Raw genomic sequence first — 19,841 nt, 5'->3', positions numbered from 1 at the left:
CGTGCCTTCTGGGTGCTGAATCCCCTAACGTGTGTTTCACCATATTATAATCATGCTCTTCATTTACAACCATTTCTTCAGGCTATGCCTGTGGGTAGGGGCTGCAGGGCCGGCCACTGGGTTCCCGAGCCTCCTCAAGCACCGCCTTCCCATTGTGCAGCCCACTTCTCTTGCAGTTTTTCTGGCAGAGACCAGAATGTTGACCCCTGGCACTGCTGAGTTGCTGGAGGTGGATGCCTCACTATAGAGCCCCATCCCTGAAAGCACAGAATGTGCATTAGCATCGTCTCCTTGGGAGAGTGTTATTTTTGTCTCTCATCTTCAGGGACTGTTCCAAAAAAGGGGAGGCAAGTATCAGGAGAACAAGAAGAACCAACGTCTCCAGCTCAGAGGAGAGCTGCTCAGCATCTCAGTGTCGCCGAGTACCCCTGCAGCCCCGGAGGACAGCCCAAGGTGGAGGGAGCTGCTCTTGGGCACAGCATGGAGCCCAGCGCTGGGATCTTTCTATGTGATTTCTCACCATGAATTCCATGAAACAGGGCTGGTTGCCATAGTTACCAGAGAATCACATGATAGCCTGGCTACTTAGATGTGTAGGAGAACAGATGAAGCTGGATGGGGGCTAGATGCTACCTCGCCTCCTAGTTACGTCCTCCTTCGTCAGTCTGCAGGGTCTGCCCGGTTCACCACCCACCTGCCCCGGGGTTAACAACCAAGCCATGCATTGCTTTCATAATGTGATCATCCCTAATTTTTCTCAAGGGGCTCCTCTAGTTTCGGAGCCTTCTCCCACTTCTAACCCCTTCTCTCCCTGGCCCCTCTGGCTCACACGTGGCCCTCTGTCCTCACGGGTGCGGTAATTAAATCGCTGGGTGTGGTGGGGAGCGCGCAGCCTACAGCACTTGACTAACCTCTAAACTCGGAGGACGGCGTGAGTCAGGGAGTTTAGAAGCTGTGACACAGCAGGACACATGCCTGGGGTGGGGGAGGAGAGGGAGAGTGGACTTGCCCCACGCCGAAGGGACCAGGCGAGTCTCACTTTCCCAGGCCCAGGCTGCATGGGAGTGGGGTGCTGTCTAGACCCCCTGCCTCAGAATTTTGGTACTGAGTCCACTCTGATCATTTCTAATGAGGAGAGGTGGGTATGCCCCTGACCCAGCCTCCCAACAGAAGGCTTTCAGAGTGGGGAGCTCTGCTTTCCTCCCAGCCTCCTCTCCTCCCTTATGGTCTTGTGACCATAATCACATGCCTGCCTGTTGGGAGAAGTTGGTGAGTGGGCGCACCAGAACAGCAGCATAGGCATGGGCTCCCAGCACATCTGTGCCTCTGGCAGTACAGACTGCCCACTTCTGTGGATTCAGATCACACAGCATCTAACCAGTCCCATCAGATTCTCTCCTCAGCAAGGGCAGAGTCTAGAAACAGACCCGGAGAATTTAGCCAAGGCTCTGCCTGAAAGGAATTCTGCCCTGGCTGTCCTAGATGAGTCAAAGAACTTTAGGGTCCCTGACTCAGAAAGCAAAGTGTATTCAGAGGAGAAGGGACAAATAACTGCCCAAATGTAACTAGATTTACAAAACTCACGTAACAAAAGCCAAGGAGATCAGAGATGTCTGAAGTGGATGAGAGAGATGCAGCCTCAGATCCCAGAGGGGTGTGAGACTCTGTGCAGTGGAGAGCAGAATACACTAGATTTTCTGGAGTTTTCTAACATAACTTCTGTTTTATAAAGATATACATCATGCTTGTGTTCTCCCTTTTATATGTTTTGTGGTATGTGTATTACAATATACACAGTTCTGTGAGGTAGGACCAGGGGAAGAGACTGTATAAGACAACAATGACTTAAACAAGAATTTGTGTCATCTAAGTGGAGCCTGGTAGTGAGCTGCTTGGAGCTGGGACACTGTCTTCTCTGATGCTCTGACATCCTCAACATGTGGCTTCCACTTCCTTATCTAACCCTCATGGTCCAGGCAGTATGTCTACATTCTGGGGAGCGGAAGAAGAAGGAAACAACTGTACACCTTCCCACTGGGACACTTCTTGAAATGACACCTCACTCTGGAATTCCACTGGGCAGAATCGAGTCATATGGCCACAACTAGCTGCAAGGGTTTCTGGGAAATGTAGTCTGTTCTGGAATGTCTTGTGTCCATTGGGGAATGCTATACAAAGGAACCAGGAAAGAAGGAACCACTGTCTTTCAGTCTGAAAGAGCACATGCTGAACACTGCTGTGGAACTCTCCTTTTCTACACTATGAATACGTATTACTCTTTTTGCTAGTAAAAAGCTGATTGGCTGATAGCTGGGCAGGAAGAGATTGAGCATGAGAGCTAGCTAGGAGAATTCTGGGAAGAGGAAGGGCAGAGTCTAGAGTTGCCAGGAAACACAGAGAAGCAAGATGAGAATGCTGTACTGAGAAAAGGTACCAAGCCACGTGGCTAACCATAGATAAGAATTGTGGGTTAATTTAAGTGTAAGAGCTAATTAGTAGTAAGCCTGAGCTATTGGTCAAGCACTGATAGTTCATATTCAGCCTCTGAGTCAGTTATTTGGGACTGGATGGTTGGGACATGGAAACATCCGTTTACAGAACCCAAAGCTGAGGGGACATGAAATAAGAAGCTTCCACACTTGGATAGGCTGCTTTAAGAATACAAATGTGATTCACCTCCAGAGAGGACTCGGTCCTGGTGATGTCAGCCAAGCTCCTGTGTCAAACTGTGAGCACCTCCAGCATGACTGAGGAGCCAGCTTGGACTCTGTAGAGGATTCCACCCCTACTCTCGAATAGAACTGTTAGAGTGAGGAGGTGGACAGAACAAGGCACTGGTGAGTTCTACAGCATAGCTGCAAGGCCTGGATGGATGTCTACACAAGAGCGAAACCAATTCCTCCCTCATTTGAGTCTCTATCCACTTAAAGATCTTGTTTTAGCAGCCAGCTTATGACCATCTTACTAAAAATAAATACCTTATTTAATTACTCAATGTGGGGCTGAGAAACAGCTCAGCAATTAAGAGCACTTGGCCTTCCTGACCTGAGCATGATTCTAAGCAGCCCCACTCTAAGCGGCTCACACAGTCCACCATTCTGATGCCATCCTTTGGCTTCGTTGACACTGCATGGTGCACATATATTCATGCACACAAAACATTCGTACACATAAAATAATCATAAGTAAATCTTAATTGCTCAGTGTTATTAGTGAGTGAATGCCTAGCAACAGGTTTTTTATTTTTAATTTTATTTATCTATCTATCTATCTATCTATCTATTTATTTATTTATTTATTTATTTATGGTTTTTTGAGACAGGGTATAGCTTTGCATCTTTCCTGGATCTCACTCTGTAGACCAGGCTGGCCTTGAACTCACAAAGATCAGCCTCCCGAGTGCTGGGATTAAAGGCGTGTGCCACCAATTTCTTATTTTATTTATTTTTACTTTTACAGTTCTGGACTCAGACCCAGGGTCTTATACAAGGACTCCATCACTGAACTATACCCCACCTCCAGATCCAGGCCCAGAAAATGACACTCTAAAGGTTCAAGGTACAGCACTTTGATATGCTAAGTACTTTGACCTAAAAAGGAGCAATCAGAATCAACCACCAGAGGTCTTTCTCTGAAGTCTTCTACCTAAAGGCTGGTCTTCCAGAAGATTCACTCACAAGGAGAAGATGAGAGTCGACCACCACAGCCTGAGTCAAGGCAAACTTTATCCAGACAAACTTGGTCTAGCTTCACCTAAAGGTGCCTCCAGCATCTCTCCCTTATGGAGAGGACAAACACACTTCTAAACCTCACTGCTGGGACCCCACTCTTTGGCATGGGATAGATTGTTTGCCTTTGCTCTGATTGGTTTGTCTACTGCCCACTTACTTCTCAGGATGGTTAGGGGACCTCCGGTGGGGGAGGAAAAAAAGAACCCCCCAAAGGGAAAGAAAGAGTCCTCTTGCTTCTAGACACATAAGCAGAGGCTGTGTTCCTTGTCTGTACCACTAGATCTGACCTGTGACTTGATGCTCCATACTATGACCCAATAGAATGAATATTTGGTAACCTTTATGAGCTTCAGAATGCCCAGCAGACACCTGGAGATCAACAAGAGACCAATGAGATCATAAGTTAGCAGGTGTTCAGAGACGATAAGCCCCCCCCAACACACACACTTTGGTTACAGCTCCTCCCCCCCATTAGGAAACTTGATATTTAGGGCAAGAATGTGTCTGTCCTCTAAATATGTGTATCTGAATTCCTACTCAAGAATATATGTAACATATGGCCAGCAAGATGGCTTAGTGGGTAAAGGCACCGCTGTGAAGCCTTATGACCTGAGCTCAATTCTCGGACACATCTGGTGGACAGAGCCAACTCCCCTTCAACTTACCCTCTGTCCCCATGTGCATGTATGTCATGATGGCCCTTTCCCATAAATGATAAATAAATACATGTAATTAATTTTTTTAAAAAAAAGATGTATATGACAAGGGATGAAGCTCAATGGCGGAGTTCTTGATATCATGAGCAAGGTCCTAGGTTCAATCTTAGCACTGGGGGAAGGGGTAGCATTTTCTGCATAGAAAGCCTCAGTCTAGGTTTCTTCAGTTTCTTCTTTGCTTTTAGTCTCTGCTATTCAGATACTTAGCTGTGTGAAGACAGACACCTGGTCTTCCGTGTGCCCTGTGTACCCTATGCATGCATCATGAGTGAACGCAGCAGACAACATGTGGATGAGCATGTCTCATGCAGAAACCTAGTGCTTAGACCTTCATCTACTCTCCCACTAATGCATCAAACTCTTATTAAATGACCAACCAGTGCCAGGCACTGAGGGAGGTCCTGGAGAACTGAATGAACAAGACAGCCACTACCCTGGAGAACCCCACCTCTGAGAGGGGAAGGATCAAGTGGAATCGGTGTGAGAACCACAGATGAACGCACACCACGGACACCTCTTAAGGCATAAAGTGTCACGTGACATAGCTGCAGGAAGCAGAGCTGCCTCTGCCAGCACAGGAAGACTTCTGCAGATGGGGGTCTTGAACTTGAGCTGGAGGGAGGGAGGGAAGTGTGCAGAGATGAGTGAGGCAGGGAGGGTGTGGGATTCTGCAGTACACTGTCCCACCCTACCCAGCTGAGTCAGGTGTCCATCTCTGTCTAAGCCACTGGGAAGGCCACTGAGCAGCGGACCAGGAAGCTAATGGAAATGCTGTGGAGGAGACTTGTAACATGGATCTTAAAAGGTCTTTTAATAAAAAACCCAGAGCCAGATATTGGGGCAGAAGCTGAATGATAGAGAAACAGAGCAAGCCACAGCCACTATCTCACCTCTACAAAATCCTCAGTCTGAAGAGAGTGAGTTCCTGTCTCCTCACACCTTATATACCTTTCTCCGCCCAGACATCACTTCCTGGGATTAAAGGCATGTGTGCTTCCCACGACTGGGATTAAAGGTGTGTGCTACCTCGGCCTGGCTCTGTTTCCTGTGTGGCCTTGAACTCACAGAAGTCCAGATGGATCTCTGCCTCCCAAGTGATAGGCTAAGGGTGCGTGTCACCACTGCCTGGCCTGTCTAGTCTATGGCTCTGTCCTCTGATGCCAGGCCAGTTTTTTAGGGTTCACAATATGTCACCACAGGAACTCCTCACTCAGCGGTGGCAGAGGTACAGAATGTGTCTGTGGTGGATCAGGGACCCACCAGTTCTTAGAGTGTCGGAACCGGAGTGTTTGTCTTATGAAGGTGTCAACAGATTGTACGTACATGGTTGTGTGTGTTGTGTGTGTGTGTGTGTTTGTGTGTCTGTGGTATATGTGTCTGTTTGTGTGTGTGTGTTTGCTTGTGTGCATCTGTGTGTGTCTGTTTGTGAGTCTCTGTGGTGTATGTGTCTGTGTGTGTGTGTGTATGTGTGTGTTTGCTTGTGTGCATCTGTGTGTGTCTGTTGTGTGTCTCTGTGGTATATGTGTGTGTGTCTGTGTGTCTCTGTGGTGTATGTGTCTGGGCATCTGTGTGTGTGTTGTATGTGTGTGTTGTGTATGTCTCTATGTGTGTCTCTGTGGTGTATGTTTCTGTTTGTATATGTGTGTGTGTGTGTGTGTGTGTGTGTTTGCTTGTGGGCATCTGTGTGTGTGTCTGTGTCTGTCAGTGTGTATGTCTCTGTGTGTGTGTCTGTGTGTGTCTGTATGTCTCTGTGTGTGTCTGTGTCTGTCAGTGTGTATATCTGTTTGTGTGTGTTGTGTGTGTGTCTGTCAGTGTATATGTCTCTTTGTGTATGTGTGTGTCTGTGTCTGTCAGTGTGTATGTCTGTGTGTTGTGTGTGTATGTTTGTATGTCTGTTTGTGTGTGTGTGTCTGTCTGTGTCTGTCAGTGTGTATGTCTGTTTGTGTGTGTGTGTGTCTGTCAGTGTGTATGTCTGTTTGTGTGTGCTGTGTGTCTGTCAGTGTATGTGTCTGTTTGTGTGTGTTGTGTGTGTGTGTGTGTGTGTGTCTGTCACTGTGTATGTATGTGTGTGTGTCTGTGTCTGTCAGTGTGTATGTCTGTGTGTGGTGTGTGTGTGTCTGTCAGTGTGTATGTCTGTGTGTGTGTGTGTGTGTGTGTGTGTGTGTGTGTGTGCATCTGTGTGTGTGTCTGTTTGTGTGTGTTTTGTGTGTGTAGCAGTCAAGGACATCTTGAGGTAGTCAGTTCTTTTTTTCCACCATGTAATTGCCAGGGATCAACACAGGTTGTCAAGCTTGACAGAACTGTCCTTACTCACTGAGCCATCACGCTGGCCCCAAGGTTTGTTTCTTCATCTGTAAATAGCAATAGATGCACCCACATCTCAGAGTGGGGTCTACACACAGAAGCTCTCAGCTGGAGCTGGACACACGGCAAGCGCTTCATACGCACTGGCTCTTACCAATTACTGGTTGTGCCATAGAAAGAAAGAACCCTGCCAATTCTGTGTACGGATGCTTCCTCGTCCAAGCCCTCCAGCCATTTGTTAAATGGCTCTGTTCTATTCACCTCTACCCCATCACCTCACCTGTCCCACCCCCAGCTCCACTCCAGTAAAGGCAATGAAAATATCCTAAAGATTGATGGGGAGTGTGATGTTGAAGGAGAAGTCTCTCTCAGTGTCAGTGGTACTCTTGTGACTTCTTCTTCCTCTTTGGATGCCTCCCACAATGGCTGTCACAGCTGCCTGTGAACCTGTTGACAGGGACCTTTCTATAGCTGGACCTAGGGTAAGATCCGGAGTAGCTGGGGCTGGCTGAGACCACTGATCCCCTGCAGGCTGATAAAGGTGATGAGTTGCCCAGAAAGGAAGCCAGACACCTCCATATCTGCTGCCTGCCCAGTTCTGGGAGCAGCCTGGCAGGTGACACAGGTTTGTGCTTCTCCAGAGGGAGGGAAAGACTGTCTTTTGAGGACTCGGGTGGCTCTCCTACATGGTTTCCTCGGCTGGGCAGTCAAGAGAGTCTTGTGTTTGCAGCGAGAGCAAACAGATCTCAATTATCTCAGGAATGAAGATTTGCTTTAGTTCAAACTCCAGAACATGTGTTCTCTGGTCGAGGGGTGGGGTGTGTGTGTGTGTGCAGGCGACCACACAAGTCTGTACATTTGTGATGTTGAGAGGACCAGCAGTAGCATTGGCCTCACAAAAGAGTTGGCTTCTGCTCTCCACCGCGGCTCTAGCAGACACGGTAATTTTATGCGTTCATGTTTTCTTGTCTGGCCTCAAATGGCAGCATAAGCAGAACTGTGCCGTGGCAAGTGGTAGAACAAGGGCTTAATTACAGGGACCTTTGTCCAACTGACATGCAGAAAATTGGCACCAGCGATGATTCAGCAGTAATCTTGCCACCGTTCCAGAGAAAGCCCTATCTGGGATGACATCATGTCTTGCCACACTCCGGTTCCTGCTTGCCTCTCCTCTCCAGAACCCCAGTCCCATCTGCGGAGCTCCGAGCTGCCATCTGCATCGTGACGAAAATGCATTTTATTACTGAAATAGCATTCCCGTGTCCAACGTTGGCCCCCTGGCACTTCACATTCAATAGCGTCTAGAAATCCCAGCCCCGGGGGATGACCAAGGGCATATTCGGAGCTCAGTCGTTCTTCCTGTATCTGGAACTGGATATTTTATCTCTGCACCCCATAAAAATTTATACTTAGGGGCAAAGAGATTGGCTTAACTTAATCACTGGAAATGGAGGCACATGGCTAGTGCAGAGTGTTGAGAGAGAGGGTCCCCGAGCGGGGCGGTGCTTCTGTGCATGGCCTACACGTGCTTTGGATTACCTACTCCCAATTCATCAGTGCCCCCCTTTTCCCTGACCAATAAAAGCAGACAAGTGTTTGTGGGAGGCACCCGTATCTTCATCTACTAATTTTGGTTTTTCTTGCTACTTCTGGCGAAAGCCATTTTATTTCTGTCATCTATTTTGAAGAGTCGTGGAAAGAAAACTGGGTTGGGTAGAGCTGGGGTGGGTAGAGCTGGGTTAGGTAAAGCTGGGGTGGGTAGAGCTGGTAAAAAGAGATCAAAGAATTGATCTCAACTTCATTTTCTTCTGCCTCTGAATGTTGTTGTGATGTAGAGCACTCTAGCAATCAGCTTGCAAATGAAAGGATGGAAAATCTAGATCCTTGATGCTGCCAAGTGGCTGACAAACCAAAGCTAAATAGAACTGCCCCATCTTCAGACTTCTTGTCACATAAGTCAACAAATTCTTTGTCACTTAAACTAGGTGGATCAAGGTTTTCTGTTCTCTAAATCCTGAAAACATCATTACTACGTGCCAGTGACTTGCAAGCCTTTTGACCATAAATCAAGACATACGCTCACTCTTCATGTGCAGTGCATCCCAAGGTGTTCTCTGCTATTCTGTTTCATTTTTAAAAATTCAGGTCATGACCCACTAAAGTGATTTCAAAGCTCACGAATGGGTCATGACCCACATTTCAGAGAACACTAAGTCATAGGGGATATAAACTGCAGGAATAATGTAGAAAGCACAACATGGTGTCAGAAAGACATGGTAATGAAGTGTTGGCACAGGAAGGAGCTGTCGTTTTGAGTTGGAAACTATACTTTTTATCAGGGGAAGGAAGCAGAGAGCTGGAGACTCATGACAGAACAATGGTGCAGTGGTTAGAGACACAGGTGCTTCCAGAGCAGTGTGTAAGCCTGGCCCAAGGCTGAATACAGTTCTCAGAAGCAGTGACTGACTGGGCAAGGTAATGTGGAGCCACAAACGGAGGTCACTGCCACTGGGAAGTGTTGGTTTCATGGCATTTAAAATGGCAGCAAGGGCCGTTGGTTGGCTCTGCATCTCATTAGAGGGTTACATAAGAGATGCTTCAGGCACCAGGGTGGATGAGAAACCCCGTGCCTGAGGAGACCAGTGCACCCGTCCCCACTCTGCCTTCAGGCACTGTGAAGCCACCACTGGGGTCTCCACTGAGGAGTTGTTGATGCTGAGCACAGAGCTGGCTTTTCAAAAAGTGTCCGGTCCTGAACTTCCTCCAAATGAAACCAAGCAGGAATGGCTGCCTTTCAAAAGTCCTGGCCTTTTGTTCTTCTTCTTCCCACTGCCTTCTAGAAAATTCCTACCATGTGAGATCCAGACCCCACAGGCAGGTGGGGCTGTATTATTTGGCACTTCTACTTAAAAAAAAAAAAAAAAAAAAGAAAAAGAAAAAAAAGGTGGTGGAGGAAGAATTGAAATATCTGGTTAAATCCGGTGTTTGCGTTATCTGTAGATTTTAATTACCCATGTCCTTCCTTCCCTGCTCTCTCCCACTCTTCAAATAGAAATTAACTGGCACTCATCTGTAACTTCTTTCCATCAGGCCCACAGGAATTGGAAAAGCAGAGGACATTTTCCTAGGAGTCCACCTACTGTGAATGTTGAGTATCAATCCCCTTCAAATCCATGGACGTTTTTTTAGAAAGACTCATCAGCTTTCGAAACAGCATTCTTTCCCCACAGTGGCAACCTTGGTGCTTTGGGCAAAGCACTTCTTGCCTTTCTGCCTCACTGCTTCACATGGATGAAGAAAGCCGCTGTGCTGGCTAGTTTTATGTCAGCTTGACACAAGCTAGAGTCATCTGAGGGGAGGGAGCCTCAATTAAGAAGGACTCCATAAGATCCACCTGCAGGACATTTTCTTAATTAGTGATTGATGGGGAGGGCCCAGCTCATGTGGGCGGTGCCACCCTGGGCTGGTGGTCCTGGGTTCTACAAGAAAGCAGCTGAGTAAGCCATGACAAGCAAGTCAGTAAGCAGCTCTCCTCCATGGCCTCTGCATCAGCTCCTGGCTCCAGGTTCCTGCCCTGTGTGAGTTCCTGTCCTGACTTGCTTCAGTGATGGACTACAATGTGAAGTGTAAACTAAATGAACCCTTTCTTCCCGACTTGCTTTTTGTCCCTTTTTGGACACCCACTTTGACCCTAAAGCTTACACAAAGTGATGAGGTCACATTACAGTTAGAGATTCCATCCTGGCATCTTCAGGGCTTCACTAGTTTTCTCAATGGACTCTCAACACTGCGCACAAAATTGGACTTTGAATGCTGAGTAAAAGCTAGCCTTACGGTTGGAGAGGGAGACATCTCCAGAACCTCAGCCATGGGGGCTTGCTGCCAGCTGATGGACTTTTGACTGGATACTGAGGTTTCTGGTCTAATCAATGGATTATTTTCTTGATGGAGCCATTAAACAACTGTCTGGGAGGAGATGAAGTGTGACTTGAGGCTACAGGAAGTAGGTCACCAGGGTGTGTCCTTGGGGTGTGTATTAACGAGTTTGCTGTTGCTGCGAGAAAACATCCTGACCAAACATGACTTTAGAAGAGGTTTATTGCGGCTTCTGGTTCCAGAGGGGGACCGAGTGGCCAGCAGGTACAGCGGCAGGAGCGGGAAGTGAGAGCTCCTGTCATTCACTGAAAGTGCCGAGCAGAGACAACCCACTCAAAATGGGGCGGGCTCTGCACTCTCAGAGCCAGCGACACACTTCCTCCAGCAAGGCTGCACTGATCTCCACACAGTGCCACCATCTGGGGGCCCACTGCTCACACACCTCAGCCTGTGGGGGACATTGCTCATCCAAACCACTCGAAGGCTCTGACTTGTCCTGGTCTCTCCTGTATCCCCTTTCTCTGCTTCCTGTTTAACTTGAAATAAAGATGCTCAGGAGCCCAGAATAAATAATTTCTCCTCCATTGAAGTAGCTTGTATCATGTTGGTTTGTTTGTTTTTGAAACAAGGGTTCACTATATAGACCGGGCTGGCCTAGAACTGACTGACTGCTTCTGCCTCCCAAGTGCTGGGATTAAAAGTGGGTGCTACTGTGGTGATATTTTGTTTGTGCTTTAACAAATAAAACTTGCCTGAAGATCAGAGGGTGGAGCTAGCCATTAGTTAACCATAGAGGTCTGGAGGTCTGTATAGACAGGAGCTGGGCCCCTTTTCAGTCTGAGGAGTTAGAGAGGTAAGAGGTGACTGTGACTGCTCCTTTACTTCTCTGATCTTTCAGCATTTACCCCATATCTGACTCTGGATTTTTATTATTAAGACCGATTAGAATTCACACTACATGCCACCATGTCCAGTCCCATGTCAGACATTTGCTCATAACCAACAGTGAGTGTCTTCATGACTTCTTGTCCCTTATCTGCCGAGGAACCGGAAGTGGGGCGTCATCTCCTGTGTCCCCGATTGTCAGACCTTTCCCTGCCTTGGTCATCTGTTTCTGCTACTCACACTCGAGTGCTCTGTGCATCCCTGCTGCTCTTCCCGTGTCTGCCCTCTCCTTCAGTGCTCCCTCACCCAGAAGAATGTCCCAAAGCACAGCCCTTTTCCTTCCTCAACACCCCACACACGTCCAAGTCTACACTGCAACGGGTCAGTCAAGAACATTCAATACCAAACCTTAAACTATCATTCCAGAACGTGGCCCAGAGTAAAGGGCAGATGGAGTTCCTGGCACGTGATCTTGAGGCATTCCCTCACAATGTCTTGAAACGCCTACTAGACTGTTATCATCGGCTTCATGAGGAGGAGCCTGGGCTTGGGTGGTCAGCACCTCACAGAGCCTAGTGCATGACTTGGATTCAGTAAATACTGGTTGGATGAACCAATGAAGATGTAAGAGTTCAGAGAGTCTTGTTTTGGATGGAATCTGCTATGAAGACGTAAGATATCCTTTGCCAACTCTGTTAAAATACCTATTTAGGATGTATAAAATAATTCATAACGACTGGAAAATCTACTGTCCAAATTTAGAAGAAATGTAGAGTCATTTTAAATATGTAAGGCCAAGATGGAACTCAAACTTGGACTGAGCAGGCATCCTCATCTCTAGCAGGGCGGGTTTGGGGGCACCCTCATCTCCAGCAGGGTGGGTTTGGGGGCACCCTCATCTCCAGCAGGGCAGGCTTGCAACACTAATGAAAGAAGCTAGATGTTTGCTTTCCAGATCTTGACCTCTGACTTAGAGGATCAAGATCTGGGTCAATCAAAAACCTGGGAATCCCTCCTCTGTTGCTTGGCTCTGTGTGTTTAGATCTTATAGGGGTCACCTAAGACCATTGGAAAACACAGATATTTACATTACAATTCATAACAGCATCAAAATAACAGTTATGAAATAGCGATGAAAATAATTCTATGGTTGGGGGTCACCACAACATGAGGAACTGTATTAAAGAGTTGCAGCTTTAGGAAGCTTCAGAACCACTGATTTAGAGAGTCAAATATCTTCCTCAAACCTTCATAGCCCAGTAAAGGGGTATATGCTTTGTAGACACTAGTCCTGCCTACATTAAGCCCAGGGTTCAGTTTATATTCCAGGAAGGGACCCACCAACATCCAAGTGGGAGAATCAAGAAATAGCCACACACATTGTGTCCTCTGGCAACCATGAGGTCAGAACACATTTTCTTCTCTGACATGAAAAGTTCTGGAATCTTGCAGAGGAAAGGAGACAAATGTCATCTAGAAGCCCAGTGGAAAAGCATATTTCTAAAAATGACATATTTTAGAAATCAGAAAAGAGTTCTAGAAAAAAATTTTACACCTGTATCAGAATAGAAGAAAATGTGGCCTTTGTGAAGGAGAAGGAAATTATGAGAAAAGAACAAGATGAAATACAGTGAGAACAGGATTAAATAATGAACTATTGTGTGGAAAATAGAAACACAAAGCCACAAATGGTGGTTTGTGGTGAGAACAAATTAACAGTGGGTCAGAGAGCACCAAAACATTTACTGATGTCCTAAGAAGGGATAAGGAAACCAAGCAAGGGCTGAAGAACCCATCAGAGAAAACTTAAAGGGTTTGTCTTAGTTCAAAGTACAGTCGACTGTGGTGTTAGAGCACAGGCGGCAGGACCCTGTGGCAGGAGGACACATCACTCCACAACCAGGGAACAGAGCAATGTAAGCTTGTTAACGCTCGGCTTCTACCTCCATTTTATACAGCTCAGGATCCAGTCACAGAACCATGCCACCCACAGGGGTGGGTCTTCACACATCAACCAAAGCAATCAAGATAATCCCACACAGGCAAGCCCAGGGACCTCCAATGGTGCTAGGGTTTGTCAGGTTGAAAATGAACACTGTCACACCTGGTATTTCCATTTTTTTAGGGCCAGGGAGATGGCTCAGGAAGTGAAGGTGCTTGCTGCCACACCTGGCAACCTGAGTTCATTTTCTGGGACCCACATAATGGAGGAGAGAACCAACTCCCTGAAGTTGTCCTGTGTGCCCACATACCCATATACGAAAAGAAACAAAATGATGGGTTGGGGATTTAGCTCAGTGGTAGAGCACTTGCCTAGCAAGTGCAAGGCCCTGGGTTCGATCCTCAGCTCAAAAAAAAAAAAAAAAGAAGAAGAAACAAAATGAACTATTGAACTATTTAAAAATAACTTATTTGCATGGGGTGTGTGTGTGTGTGTTCAGAGGACAGCTTTGCGTAGTTTGTTCTCTCCGTCCACCTTTGCATGGGTTTTAGGGTTTGAACTGACCACCAGGCTTGAGCAGCAAGAGCCTTTCTTTACCCACTGAGCCATCTCACTGGCCCTTTCCACAGTTTATCTTTCATGTATATGCATTCAAAACCAATCTCTAATAGATAATATTAGGTCGTAATAATTAATCATGGATAATTAATCATAATAGCTCTCCTCTCATCTAAAAGTAGTACGAGCCTATTTGTACACAGAGAAGCGTAAGGAGAGCATTGTCAGAGTTAGGAGAGAAATTGCCAAGGCTCCTCTCTCTACTGGAGGAAGGGCTGTCTCCTGCAGGGCCAGCCATGCCCACCTCCAGCCCTTGGAGGCATAGCGTGTACATCCACATGCTTGAGTGGATGGCCACAAGCTCTTCATGGGTGGAGAGCAGGAGTCTGTTGAGCACTTCCAAGCTCCTCTGAGCCTCAGGCCATGTCTTCACGATTTTGCGACCCCAGGGACTGGAGATATCTCTGACCCTTTGGCTACCAGCAAGTCTTGTGTCGTAAAGGTCCGAGGCGGTCTTTTTTGTTTTAAACAAGAGAGAAGGTTTAAATAGGCCCTGAGTCTGTGGCAGTCTATGAAATCTACATGAGCTTGAGATCTGTTTTCTCTGGACTTTCCCATCACCAATGCTGTGGAACCACAGAAAAGTCCCTCCCTATCACTGGCAGGGGAAGAAATCTGGTGGCCCAGCCTGCCAACCACTTGGTTTCAGCAAAAGCTTTGCATGTTTCCAACATCTCAATGCTTGTTTTAGCCACAGCACTAGAGGCCTGTCAGGGCCTGTTCTCCATCTGCCTGGGTAACTGAGCCTTAAAATGGAGTTTCCTCTGCTTAATTAAGATGCGAGAGAGGAAAGAGGTGCCCCACAGGAAATCTCGCTCACAGCTTCCTGCCTCTGCAGTGACTACAAATGGTCCAACCTGAGCTCGCCATCATGGGATCTGAGGAGCCAGTCTGGAGAGCTGTCCCTACTGAAACCAGAATCTCTCTTCTTATGGATGGTGTAACAACAACTGTGTCCTGGTACCTGTTCTCCACCCAGGTGCAGGCATCAGGAGGTGGGTTCTGTTCTCAGCCCAGGGAGGTAGACCTTGGCACCACACAGTAATGATTTCTGTCTGGCTTATTGCCAGTCTTTTCCTCAGTAATTAGTACACTCTGGCACACTGCTTTCTTCATCCTGGATAAGACTCCCGGGCTCCGGCAATCCTCCTCTGCCACCCTCCTGAGAAGCTGGACCTGCGGGCATGTGCTGCCCCACTGCCTCAACTGCTTCTAGTGCAAAAGTCTCCTTTCTCTTCACTATACAGAAATGAAACTTCTAGATAGTGTCATCTAGCATAAGTAATTACTTTCTGTCTCTTTATGGATGAGACAGGGGCTTGCTCCCCTCAGGTGTGTGTTCTGTGGCTGGTCACTTCTGATGAGCAGGAGGACTTTAAAGAGTTAATAGAAGTGAGCCTTCCAACAGTGCTGGAAGATCCCTGGGGCTGAACTGATGCTGGAGATGTTGACAGAATGGCTTTTGTGTTTAACTAGATTTCTTCCGGCAGAAAATGGCAGGAATTCAACACAAATTAAAAGGACAGCAGCGAAGGAAATAGCTGGTGACTGATGATGTCCGGGTGGACCACTGAATCAGGCATTGTTGCTGGACGTAAGCCCTGAGGACTGATGGACAAGTGGTTCAGGTCCTTGACCAGCCCTTACGTGCTCCTGTGTGAGGCCCACACAGCAGACACTCCATCAGAACTTTTTGGGAGCCTCGAGCACCGCACCACCTGACCTCAGGCCCCCAGGGGACTCCATGAAACTGAGGGGGGATGGGCAGCACCACTTGGGGGGCACTCATGACCTCTCATCTCCGTTTCCTTTCTTTCTACCCAAAGCTCCTCCTTAGCCTCTGATGCCGCTTCCTTCTCCAGCCATCTGGGCATCCGTAGCTCTGCCTTGTCAGCCCATCACATGGGCTGAGGAACAAACCTGCTCACAGACCCAGGGTAGCCTGAGGAAAGCCGTTGACATCATTCACCTGACAGAAGACCACTCATACTTCATTTCGGTTGGCAGTTCACGGTCAGCATCGTTGCTTCAACCATTTCCTGTCTGTTAAGATTTGATCTCTTAGCTTCCAGTTCTTCAACCTCTGCTGGTGATGAGGTGATCTGCCAGGATGATGCCCAGAGATGTCTCTTAGCAGCCCAGATGAAGCTGCAGATTCTCTCAAGTTTATCCTGAAGCCCTGTCATGCCCACAGAAACCTACCTTGTGTGTTAACTCTTGACACTCAGGGAGTCATCTTCCAAGGATGCTCTTGCCTGCAGGTGTGCACATACTTAGCATTCCAAATACAAACTGAGATCCAAGTTCCCATTTCCTCATACTTTCACCCTCTCTCCTCTCCTTTACTTGGCTATCTTTGGGTTGAGAAAATGCTTGCAGAACCCCTCAGTTTTTTAACCAAAAAAAAAAAAAAAAAAAAAAAAGAGCCAGGCAGTGGTGGTGTACACCTTTAATCTTAGCACTCAGGAGGCAGAGGCAGGCAGTTCTCTGTGGGTTCAAGGCCAGCCTGGTCTATAGTGTGAGTTCCAGGGCAGCCAGGGCTGTTACACAGAGAAACCCTGCCTCAAAAACAAACAAAAGGAAACAAGAAGAAAAGAAAGAGAATGGCTGGCAGTACAGAGGACTCCTCGGTAGTCCTCGCCCACTCCTGAATCGTACCTCAAGGTTCTCCTTTGTAAACTGGATGCTAAGAACACGAAGGGACGTTTCCGACTTCTATCAATTCTTTTCTCCATCAGTTTGAGGAGGGACATCTGAGGAGAGCACACATTGTAAGTACCACACACGAGTGACTTCATGAACAGCATCCCCAAACAGCCCAGTGGGTGCGCGTCTGCAGCCCCCGGAACCGCCCCCCCCCTCCCGCACCAACATAGCCCATTCCTATGGTCCAGTCACTACACATTTTTTTTTCTAATTTGGCTAAGTGTAGGTTTCACCAAGTTCTGGCTTTACACTGAGTAGCTCATTTTATTTCTTCATGTTTTCCAACCAGCTAAAGCCATTGTTGCAACAAGACAGACGGATGACATGGGACATGGCTGCAGAGCTCCTTCTGGGAGAGGGCTGGGAGAGGGCTGGGAGAAGGCCTCTGTCCTTCTGTGTGTTGTCTCGGGAGCTTTGATTGATCTTTGGGCTATTAAATACATACATACCTCACAGGCCTCTTCCTGTTTTGTGTGCTCTTGCCATGGTTTTAGACGAAAAGGGCCCCCACAGATCGTCTCCCACCACTGGATAGAGGAACACCCTTGGCCAGCGCAACCCTGAGGACCAGGGCTTATGGCTTAAGAAAAGATTTATCAGCTGTCAGCAGTGGTGCACGCCTTTAATCCCAGCACTTGGGAGGCAGAGCCAGGTAGAGTTCTATGATTTCAAGGCCAGCCTGGGCTACAGAGCAAGATCCAGGACAGGCACCAAAACTACACAGAGAAATCCTGTCTTGAAATACCAAAAAACAACGAAACAAAAAACAGAGTGAAAGAAAGAAAGAAAGAAAGAAAGAAAGAAAGAAAGAAAGAAAGAAAGAAAGAAAGAAAGGAAAAAGAGATTTATCACCCCCTTCCTTTCCGGCTTCCACCTCCTCCTCTCCCTCCCCTCCCTGCCTGGGCAGGAAGCCACTGCTGGAACCTGGGCTGGAACCGTGACCACTGCTGGGGTCAGACGCTCCACGTGCATTACACGTTGAGATCTGACTCCCGGGTGCAGCCACAGCCACCACCTCAGTTGAAAGCATGTTGTTTCCCCAGCTGCTCCACAAACCTTTGTTGGCTGACACAGCCTTGCACATGGCTTTCCAAAATTACCAAGGGTAAGACATTCTTTCTACCCACAGCGTCTGCGCTGACCCCAGTGCCGCTTGCCAATGCAAGCCTGCCCCCCCCCCCCCAAACACACCAGTGTGTCTCACCCTAGGCCATGAGTAGCTCCAGGAAGGGCACTGGACACACCTAGGACTAGTTTGCTTTATTCTCAATTTCATATAAATAGACTCACGCAGTGTGTCCTCTCTTTCTGAGAGCATACCTTTGATCAGCATGCTGCCCTATGAGCGTTATCCAACCTGGGCATATCAGCACAGAAGTTCTTCTTGCGGAGTGGCTTTTTGATGTACGAATGGAAAAGAGCACATCGGTGCATATCTGTTCTCTTCTTGATGGCCTTGGCTGCCGTCACCAGGCCACTGCATGCATTCGTGTGCCCGACCTCCTTCAGATGTGTGCGGCCATTTCTCTTGTGTGTCTGCCCAGGAGGAACACTGCTGTCACGGCAGTGAGTGTTTAGCTTAACCGTGAATACACTCTAGTGTGTGTTTAATCCTCATGATAGCCGTGAGTGTTTGCCAGTCAGCTCCCAGTGGCTTTTCAGCAGCAACTCTGTGCCAAGCCCTGTTTTAGGAAAGAAATGGAGCAAAGACGAGACACATGATATTCCTTTCCTTGACACATTCCCATGAGGAGACGAGCAAACACCTGAATAAGGGGAGAGGACAACGTCGGGTCAACAGCACTGTGAAAACTAGAGCCTCGTAGAGGAACACGGGGTGGGGGGTGCTTCTGCCGTCGCTGGGGGGGGGGGCGGGAGGCTCCCTAGGGACTAACAACTGGGTGAACACCTGAAAGGTAAGCAAGGCATGGCTGTGCACATCTGGGGAAGATTGCTGGAACAGGAGGTCTGCCAACAGAAGCAAAGCCTGGCAGTCTGGGGAGAGAAAGGGGCATGAGGCTGGCACAGTCAGTCACTGAACCGAAGAACAGATGCAGAGAGTCTGCGGTTTTTCACTATGTGCCGGGCCCTATTCTAGGCTCTGGAGACCCTGTGGAGAATGAAACATGAAGATGCTCTGTCCTGGGACAAAGAGGTAAGGCAGCTGGGAGAGCCTGGATGAGTAGACAAAGGTCAAAGGCCAAGTAGGACTGTATAGAAAGGGACCTGGGTCTTCCCTGGAGTTGTGGTGGGAGGCAGGGAAGAAGGAGGTTTGCTTTAATATCTCTCTCTCTCTCTCCTCTCTCTCTCTCTCTCTCTCTCTCTCTCTCTCTCTCTCTCTCTCTCTCTGTGTGTGTGTCTGTGTGTGTGTGTGTGTTGGTGTATATATATGAACGCAGGCACACAGTGTACTATAGAGGTAAGAGGTTAACCTGGTGCTGGTCCTCAACTTCCGCCTCGTTTGACGTGGGTCTCTAGCTGGCCCTTGAGCCGTAGGGAATAACTCTCTTGTCTCTCCTGCTCATCTCGAAGGAGCACAGGGAGGACAGCCTCTCTGACTCTGTCCAGTTGTGCTTGGGTGCTGGGGTCCTGAACTCCAATTCCCATCTTCGTGTGGCGGGTATCTTACGAATCATCTCCCCAGCCCATCATGGAAGATTTTAATTAAGAACGATAGATTAGCCAGGAAGTGAAGGCAGAGGCAAAAAGATCCATTGGTGATTCGGGCCAAGGACTGCAAACTGATGGCAGCCTAGGCTGTGGGGACCATGAAGATGACTGCCACCTGGGGCACATCGTGGAGGTGGATCTGACAAGCTACAATGAGTTTTATTAAATTTATAAAATTAATAAATTTAATGAAAAAAATTAAATGTACTTTTATATTTATCTTATTGATTATATTATATGATATAATTATACATTATTTAGTAGATTTTCTGCCTCCTGATAATAAGGTTCTCCACTGACACAGCAAGCCAGATCAAGCTGAATTGAAAAAGTCTAACAACAGGTTGATTGAAAGCAACTCCTGGGCAGGTTCTCTGGTCCCAAAAATGGAGG

The sequence above is a fragment of the Onychomys torridus genome, chromosome 16, assembly GCF_903995425.1.
Source record: "Onychomys torridus chromosome 16, mOncTor1.1, whole genome shotgun sequence".
In the NCBI taxonomy this organism is placed as follows: domain Eukaryota; kingdom Metazoa; phylum Chordata; class Mammalia; order Rodentia; family Cricetidae; genus Onychomys; species Onychomys torridus.
The sequence above is the reverse complement of the archived record's forward strand: the minus strand, read 5'-3'. Positions refer to the sequence as shown.